The sequence below is a fragment of the Prionailurus bengalensis genome, chromosome A2, assembly GCF_016509475.1.
Source record: "Prionailurus bengalensis isolate Pbe53 chromosome A2, Fcat_Pben_1.1_paternal_pri, whole genome shotgun sequence".
Classification (NCBI taxonomy): domain Eukaryota; kingdom Metazoa; phylum Chordata; class Mammalia; order Carnivora; family Felidae; genus Prionailurus; species Prionailurus bengalensis.
In genome coordinates, this window is record NC_057348.1 from 92,546,775 (window position 1) to 92,557,023 (window position 10,249).

The following is a 10,249-nucleotide window of genomic DNA, read 5'->3' on the forward strand; positions in this document are numbered from 1 at the left end:
CCCCAATTACCTCCATTTTTTTCCATTATTTACACTTTCCATCCTTCTGAGCATTTTGACTACTACTGACCACCATCAAAAACCATTGCTGTGTTTAAGGATCAATAAGAATATTGAGGATAAACAAATTTTAAAATGATAAACTAATTCTTAGATGAAGTTTTGGTAATAGATAGTTTGTGTAGAAATCTGTTTTCTTAAGTTGGGAATCCTAAAAACAAAAACTGAGTAGTATGTGTTGCGTCCATGGTTTACTAAGGAGAAACCTTTAAGGGACTGAGGGAAACAGCTCTGGGTGGGGCAAGACACCTGGTAAAAACACAGAGTAAGCTGCCACAGGCTGTTCTCATGTAGAGCTCTGGAGCATGGATCGCAGCACAGAATTATCCTGATCTGAGGCAAGTTAGCTGGACTTTTACACTCCCTATCAGTCATTCCTTGACTCTGGAGGGTATAATCCCCAGTGGAGGTGACTCCTGTCAGTTTAGAGCAGTTGTTCTCAATGTACGGTCCCCAGACCAGCACATCAGCATCACCAGGGAACTCGTTAGAAATGATAGTTTCTTGGACCTCAGCCCAGACCTGCTGAATCAGAAACTCTGGGGGTGGGGCCGAGTGATCTGTAGTTTTAACAAGCTCCTCAGGTGATTCTGATACACAGCAAAGTCTGAGCACCACTGGCTGAGAGCACATCTCCAGAGGAGAAAGCTGTGATCCCTTAGCAGCTGATCTCAAGCAGTGTTGGTTCAACAGCCCTGTGACAGGAATCAACGTGGTCTGCCCACAGCACCCTCTACGTGTGTCGTATGCTTCGGTTGTACGACAGTAAGTCATCCCTCTTGTATTTACCGTGTTTGTAGCTTTTGTAAATTTCCCCAATTAATAGCTGCCCTGCATGCATGTGCTGGACCTGCCTCATTCTGGAAAAGTGGATAATATGTTTAAATCACTTTGCCTTGTCTTTCTGCCTTCCCCGCCCCGTTCTCAGGAGGAGTCCTCCTCCTAAGGATGTATTTTTCAAATACAGACCAACCAATGCAGAGTCCATATGACTAACGAGTTGGGCTCTTGTACTCCAGGCCATTACACAGCTGCCTTAATGAGCCCCAAGGCCCGGTACCAGAAAACGAGGGTCCCGGGGCCCAGTGAAAATATCAAACTAGCCAGTGCTAAATCTGCTTGCCCTGCCTCACCTGTGCTTATCCCGGGAAACCACAATAAAGACTCCTGCCCACAGCTCCTCTCCCTACCTCGCCCCCCCTGGCAGACCTCCCCCTCCCTGCTCATCCGTGGGGCTTCCTGTGGCATGCTGTGCCCTCTCCTCTTGGCAACTGTGAGTACTGTTTTATTATTATTTTCAATAGCAGTTGTTTTCCTGATCTGTTGACCTCACTACCCCTAAAACTTTTTGTTAGCATGCTGTATTTAAAACATCTCTTCACCACAATCCCCTCATAAGGGATGCACAAAAGATCAAGAAAGTAGATTCAAGAGTCATGCCACAGAGGGTGTGAGGCCAACTGGCAGTTCACCTCCACCGATTTGAATTAAAATTTCAATTGGGGGTGGTTAAGGGGAAAAAGATTTCAAACGGATGCCGTATAAAATTTTACTTAACATAATTCTCATCATGTGACTCCCCTTTCCTTTTAAACAAACAGAATCAAAGTTCACTCCAGAGATAGGGCAAATATTTGTTTTCCACTTGAGACTTTGCTGAGAAAAGAAATTCAACTTGCCCTCTGTGCCAGAATTTAAATAATTTTTTTTTGGAACATCATGCTTTGGTTGCAAACATCCCTTTCATGCTTACATGCAAAACAGTTATAATTTTTATTGCAAATCTGTAGTATGTTTATTTTTGGTCAGAACAAAATAACAAATGACTCACTGTTTCCACAGTGAGAATGTGTATGCCAAGGCTGAAACTTGGGGTGATAAATAATAATAAACATTAAACAAAACTAGTGAATATAGAAAGAATGTAATTACATAACATAGCAATTTTTCTGCAGTAAGTAATGTGACATGCATTCTTTTGGCATTGACTTGCATTGAGTACTATCAGGAATTGTTCAGTCAGAAGCAGTACTTTATTGTGTGTTGATTCTTGTTTGTGAATGTATGTTTCAATTTTGAGTGAAGATATTTTCTTTATCAAGGACTTAATTTCAAAAGTGTGAACACAATCCCAGCTCTGGTGACCTTGCCTTGCAGGTATTCTCTGGTGGGCCAAACTGTGAAAATTGCAAGAGATACATTCATCTTCATCATGTGTGTTTGATAGCAGTTATTGAATTTCTAAAATTAAATAATTTGCAGGCTATTTTAGTGTCCCAAATTTTCTGCCAGATTTTCTATTTTATGAGTGATTTATTTGTAGGTCCAAAGCACCAGAGGTTATAAAGCTGTGGCCAAAAAGATTCTTACTTTGTACATAGATTAAAAGGTTTATCTCACCCGCGGTGCAGCTAACTCGTTGCCCAGATGCTAAACTCAGTGGTGTGTGACATAGACAACAGGTTATATAATTTCCAGTGGTCAAAGCTGGGCTGGGCGTTGGTGTCTTTCTCCTGTCGGAAATATTCCGTGGGGCACAGAGTTTTCAGTTACTTGAGGATTATGGACATTACCTGAATAATTCAAAACTCAATTCTACTTCTGATTTTAGCAGGACAATAAAAGGAACAATGTTTGTTTACAGGGCCATTATCTTAGCTTTTAAGCTGAGGGAATGTGATGAGCTGACCATTACCAGTGAAGCCTATTCCACTGTGATGATAGAAAAGAAGCTGATCTTCCAATTTAAGTAGATTTGTTTTTATAAGATTTAGTTTATACTTGGAGCAGAGAGGATTAACAAATAAAATCCAAAACCCACCTCACTTTAAATGTACTATTCTCCCCAGCTTGTAAACCTCTTAAGCACAGAAAATTGCTTTCTGTATTAACATCTTCTGATGTATTGTTTTGTCACTGTCCTGACACCTTCAACTAAACATGTTGGTCATGGCAAGACCAGAATAATGGTAATTACAATATTAATGCTAGCTGCCCTTTCATAAATGTTTAAAGATATCAGGTGTTGTTTTAGGTGTTTTGAATATATAGTATGTTAATTGTTAGAACAATCCAGTTAGGTTCATTTTCCAGGTGAACCTGAGTCAAACCCCTCAACCTTGTGTAAGATTTTGGAATGCGCCAGACTGGGTTTAAATCCAGGCTTTGACACTGAGAAAGTTGGTGACCATGGGTGCATTACTTGACCTCTGATGTGCATTATTTGACTTTTAAGTAGTTGTCTGTTTAAAAGGCCCTTAGGGAAAAGACTGCTTATAATGTGATTAACACCTCTTAGTGGACCCTTAGCTTCACTTCTATAATGCCCCTAATTAGATTTCCTCCTATCCATAAACACAGCTGCTTTATGAGTCCATATTCTCCTCTATTTCACCTAGACAAAGCCCATTCTCTTCCCCTGACACCAGTGGTATTCTAGCACAGACTGCACTGGCTCATGAGAACACAATTGTTAAATAGTAAGGAAGATCTGAAATCTGGTTATTAAACATTTGGCAGCTTGAAATCAGCCACAGTGGGAGTGTTGACATCAGGGAAATCTGTAAGCCCTACAAAGTGAGGGCTTTCTCCCACCCATATCCTAATGAAGATGCAGTGTACCAGCAATAAACCTTTACACTGCTAGCAGAGGAATATTCAGATACAAGTATTTCATCACGTTTGATCTAATTCTGTTCCCTTTACAATTCCTGGCATCCAGACTACTTGGGATTACTTAAATTTTCATAAATTGAATGTGGTCGGTCTACCAGCCACCCCAACAAGATCTCACTCGTTGGTTCACCAACATGCTGACACTATGTTACAGTGACTCTTGACCTCTTATTCCCCAAATATCATGATCTCTGTGTTCTGTGCCCCTGTGGCAGAGGTAGAGCCCCTCCCTAAGGAATGTGGTGGAAGCCTTCTCAGAACAAAGAACAGCAAGGTGACCCAATCAACTCCTATATACGTATGCATAGCTCTGACACACTCTGTAACTTGGACCGTGTCCGATCAGACTAAATGTGTCACCATATATGAAAGACAAACAAGTAGAAATTGCATAAAAGGCTATACCCCACTCTGCTAGGGGCTCAGCCTTTTGGGGTCTTAGCCCACTGAGCCTGTACTGGCAAGTATAAAGCTGCTTCCTGGAAAGAAAGGCCTCGGTGTTGTGTCCCTCTGTGGGAGAATCCTGCTGCACCCCCATGTTGTCATTCATGCTGTATTGTCTTGGTAAATTCCCCTCATATGATGAAGCTTTTTTCCATAATTCCTTCATGATTCAGCTTTGTCTTCTAATCTGTAACTTCCTAACATCCCTCCTACTCCAGAGAGTGGGGGTTGAGGGGGAGACCCTGTCTTAGCTGCTTTTTTATAGCAAGTTTGTAAATGTGTGAATACTGCACTGATCACACTCATTCATATTTGCTTAATTATTTACCTGAGTAGATCCAAGGTCTGAGTTTATGGCATATCACCTAGAATATAGGCGGTGCTTAGCAAAGAAAAACTGCAAGAAGGAATTAAATAGGCAAGGAAGACTTACCTTAAGGCCCTTGTAGTAGCAGAGAGAGAGAAAATTCAACTCCCCTGCAACAAAAGACAAGAGAGTTGTGAAGCACGGGGGGGTGAGCTAGTAGAAAAGTACTGGAGGATGTTGGAGGAGCGGGGATGGTCATGTGGTTACTGCCGTCTGTGCTGACTAATCCACAGTTATCAAAGTTGGGTCTCCACCCTCCCACAGACCCTGGCATATAGGGGCTCTGTTTCTTGTGGTGGTTATGTTTCCAAGAGATACTTTCCAGGTCTTTTTTTTTGTCCAGCTTTATTGAGATATAATTGACACCTAGCATTGTGTAAGTTTAAGATTTATAACAAAATGATTTGATATATGGTGAAATTGTTACAAATGTAATTAACATTCCTCACCTCATATAATTGTAATTTTTTTCCTTGTGATAAAAACATTTAAATCTGTCAGCAACCTTGAAATAGACAATTTGTTAACCATACTTATCATGTTGTACATTATAGCCCTAGAACTTATTTATAACTGGAAGTTTGTATCTTTTAATCACCTTCACTAATCACTAATTTCCCCAACCCTCCTTCCCACCTCTGTCAGTCACCAATTTATTCTCTGTATCTATGAGTTTGAGCTTTGTTTTGTTTTTATAGATTCCACATATAAGAAGTGAGGTCATACAGTATTTGTCTTTCTCAATATGACTTCTGTCACTTAGCGTTAGGTTCTCAAGGTCCATCTGTATGGTCACAAATAGCAGTACTTAATTCTTCCTTTTAGGCTGAATAGTGTGTGTGTGTGTGTGTGTGTGTGTGTGTGTGTGTATGTGTGAATCCTATTTTCTTAGTCCTGGACACTTGGGTTGTTTCCAGGTCTTGGTTATTATAAATGCTGCAATGAACACCAGGGTGCAGATACATTTTCAAGAGAGTGATTTTCGTTGTTGCCTTTGGATACATACTCAGATGTGGAATTGCTAGTTCATAGGAGAGTTCTAATTTTAATTTTTTGAGGAACCTGCACACTGTTCTCCATAGTGGCTGCATCGGCTTACATTCCCACCAGCAGTGTATGAGGATTCCCTTTTCTTCACATCTTCACTAGCATTTGTTATCTCTTATGTTTTTGATGCTAAACACTCTGATAGGTATGAAGGGAGATCTCCTTCTGGTTGTAATTTTGTGTTTCCCTGATGAGTGATGTTGAGCACCTTTTTATGTACCTGTTGGTCATTTGAATATTTTCAGAGAAATGTCTATTCAGGTCTTTTACACTTTTTAAATTGAGTGATTTGTGGGTTTTTTTCTTCTTTCTGTTTTTATTTTTATTTTTGTTTTTTATTGTTTTTTTTTTGCATGTCGTGCTTGTTTAATTTTGATTTTTATAGCTTGTGTTTAGATGTTCTATCCAAAAACATCATTGCCAAGACAAACAAATCAGGAAGCTTTTCCTCTATGTTTTCTTTTAAAAGTTTTATGGATTCAGGTCTCCTGCTTCAGTCTTTGCTTAATTTTGAGGTAATTTCCCAGAAAATTTATTAAAGTTGCTATCTTATCCCCATTGAACAATGGTTCTCTTGTCAAAATATTAGTTGACCTTACATGAATGAGTTTATTTCTGTGCTTAATTCAATACTCAGGAAGACATTTGTCTAAGGTGTAGTCAAAATGAGAAGAACGTTAAGGTCATCTTGGTTATGCTTATAAATATCTTAAAAATTGTGTTTGACTAGTGAAGTGAATCCCATTAGTCAATGCATTCTAACCATGCTTATGGCTAAAAACAATCAATAGAAATTTTTTATATAGACTTGCTTGTAATTGTATAAATGCTGACTACCAATCGATGCTATTTGGGAGGTGTTTTCCTATTGCTCTGCCTGTATCTATGTTCCTAAAATGCTGTATGCAAATAAATATAAGTAATCATTTAAAATATAGTAAAATAGTTGACTATTTAAAGACCCCTTAAAGGGAGGGTTATTTATACTGACGATAGCACCACTGCGTTAAATTTTATGAAACTTTTATTTCCTACACTGATCTTCCTTAAAAAAGAGTGAAGTACCTCTGGTATGCTGGGGATATTCTAGTTCTTGATCTCATTTCTGGCTACATGGATGTTTGTGAAAATCCATTGAACTGTACCTTTATCTGTGCACTTCTCTGAGTACATATTCTGTTTCAATATATGCATTTTTCTGAATATTATGCTTCAATATAGAAATTTACAAAAAAAATTGACACAGGATTTGGAGTCATTGGTCTTGGTTTATAGACCTAATGCATGTTACTAAATTGCTCTGTAGATGTTTCTAGATCTGGAATGTAATGCCATTTATCCAACTTAATTATTATTTAGGTCAAAAGAGATCCTATATGTAACATTGAATTTATAAACTTGAAGGTAAATACAAATGTGAATTTTTATGACTAGATGAATGTTGATAAAATGGCATCTTAGAGTCATTTACTTGCTCCTGTGACTCTGAAGTGGAAAATTATATACTTTGTAGTTTGTTTAGGCTAAATTCATCTAAAATTTTTTTGATTTTTATTAGTAACTTTTTTCTCCTGATATTATCATAAGGATTTTCTTTGGGGGGGAAAATTTTTGTTTTTAAATATTTTATATGAAAACTTCCAAGCATAGAACAAAGTTGAAAAATGTACATTAAAACCTGTATATCTACAACCTAGATGCTCCCCATTTTCTCATGTTTTTCAGTAACTCTTTACTTAGAGTAAAATTTACCTGTAAGTGTATAGTTTTGAGTTTTGACAAATAATTTGCATAACCACCACCATAATGAATATAGATAATATTTTTATTACATCAAAAGGTTCCTGAGCAGGGGCCCCTGGGTGGCGCAGTCGGTTAAGCGTCCGACTTCAGCCAGGTCACGATCTCGCGGTCCGTGAGTTCGAGCCCCGCGTCGGGCTCTGGGCTGATGGCTCAGAGCCTGGGGCCTGTTTCTGATTCTGTGTCTCCCTCTCTCTCTGCCCCTCCCCCGTTCATGCTCTGTCTCTCTCTGTCCGAAAAATAAATAAACGTTGAAAAAAAAAAATTAAAAAAAAAAAAAAAGGTTCCTGAGCACAAGTCTGTGGTCATCCCCTCCCTCCACTCATGTCCCCTGACAACCACTGGTAAGAAGTCCATGCCTATGACTTTGTCTTCTACAGAATGTTATATAAATGAAATCTTAAAGCACACAGACTTTCAAATTTGACTTTTTTCACTCAATATAATGCCCTTTAGTTTCCTCAGTGTTGCTACATGTGTTAATAGTTATTTCGTGTCATTGGCTAAATGTTAAATCATCATTTAGCTGCACCACAATTTGTTCATCCACTCACCACTTGGTTGACATTTGGATTCTCTCCTGTTCTTGGCAATTAGAAAGCTGCTAAAAATATTCACCAATAGTTTTTTTGTTTTTTGTTTTTTGTTTTGTATGCAAGTCTTATTTCATTTCTCTGGGAGAAATTTTCTCTTGGAGAAACATGGCATTCCTACGAGTTGGATTGCTGCATCACACCATAGTGTGTTGTACTTCTTGTGGTACTGTAAAACTGTTTTCCAAGATGGTCATATCCCCTTGGATTCTCAAAAATAGGTCTGAGGGCCCTATCTGTACCTCATCCTCACCAGAACTCAGAATTGCCAGGGTTTGTTTGTTGGTTTATTTGTTTTTGTTTTGCTTTTGTTTTATAGCCATTCTAATAGATGTGTAGTGATATCTCATTATAGCTTATATTTTCATGGATGTAATGACTTATGATACTGAGTAAATTTAGGTTCACAGGCTTATTTGCTACCCATATCTTTGCCAGCATGTCTGTGTGAGTTTCTGTCCTTTTGTAAATTGTTGTTTTAAATTGAATGTTTGGGGTGCCTGGGTGGCTCAGTCAGTTAAGTGTCTGACTCATTATTTCAGCTCAGGTCATGACCTCACAGATTGTGAGTTCAAGGCCCATGTTGGACTCTATGCTGACAGTGTAGCCTGTTTGGGATTCTCTCTCTCCCCTCTCTGTCTGCCCCTACCTGCTCGCTCACTCGCTCTCTCTCTCTCTCTCTCTCCCTCAAAATAAATAAACATTAAAAATAAATAAATAAATAAATAGGATATTTATATTCTCTTCGGCAAAATTTGAGAGTTCTTTATATTTTCTGTATTCAAGTCATTTATCATTGTCTTTGGCAAATCCTTCTCTATTTTTATAGCTGTATTTATATTCATGTTAGCTCCAAGTTTTCTTCTCTTTCCTTACTGCTTTGACTTTAATTTTCTTCTAATTTCTTAAGGTACAAGATGAGATAGATGTACTTTGAGATTATTCTTGTTTTCTAATATAAGCTTATGATGTATAAACTCTAGGCACTAGAGCTGCATTGCACACATGTTTAAAAATGTATTTTTTATTTAATTCAAAATGTTTACTAATGTCTCTTGTGACTTTCTCTTTGATCCAATCTTATTTAGAAGTGTCCTTTTAACATTCAAGTCTCTGAGGAATGTTCAAGATATCTTTTTAAATTATTACTAACTCTAGTTTGTTTTTTGTTTAGAATTTTTTAAATCTGATTAAGTTCATTTTAAGGTCCAAAATATGGTCACCTGGTGAAAGTTTGGTGAGTGCTTGAAATTGTGTGTTGTGCTGTTGTTGTTTGACACATTCACTTAGCTCATGGTGATTAATGATAGTCATCATGCATTCCTTTCTCTGGGAGGGAGTGCAGTCTCTCCCTATAATTATAAATTATTTTTTTCACCAGTTCTCTCAATTTTTTCATAGTTTTTGAAGGAACTGTGAATATACACATAAAATTGTATCTTCTTAATGATTTCTTTTTATGATTATGATTTTTCCCTTCTTACCTCTGATAATATCTTTTGTTTGGAATCTGCATTGTCTGGTACTGGTATAGCCAATCCATCTTTATTCTAATTACTAGTGCTATTAAACATCTTTCCCATCATTTTAATTTAACATATCTATGTTTTCATATATTAGATTTATTTTAATAGTATGAGTTGTGGGGTTTTTTTGTCTTTTAAAATTTAATTAGACAATGTTTTGGGTTGGGTGTTTGGAATATTATATATAAAACTATAGGTTTTTGTTACAATTTAAATTTTTCCTGGTAGTTTTTAGTCTTTCCTGTGCTTTTTCCCTTTTATATACCATTTTGAAAAACAAAATGGTTATTATGATTCTGTGTTATTTCCACTATTGACTTCTTACTTTTATCTTTTTTTAATTTTAATGGTTTCACCAACACAAACAATATAACATTAATATATTCTAATTTACTTTAAATAATATTGTATCATTTCACTTAGTATTGAAGCTTTGCAACAATATACTCCAATGTCTCCATGTCCTCTTTTATGCTGTGTCTCTCATACATCTGAATTTTGCCTGTCATAAGCACAACAAGACAGTATTATATTTGTTTTAGATCGTCCATTATATTTTCACCTGCTTTTTCAACAGACATCTTGCAGGCCAGAAGGGAATGGCATAATTTAAAGTCCTGAAAAGAAAAAAAAACTTAACTACAAACACTCTACCAAAATTATCACTCAGAATTGGAGATATAATTTCCAGACAAAAGTCAAAGAAGTTTATTACTATTAAAGCAGTCTTACAGTCT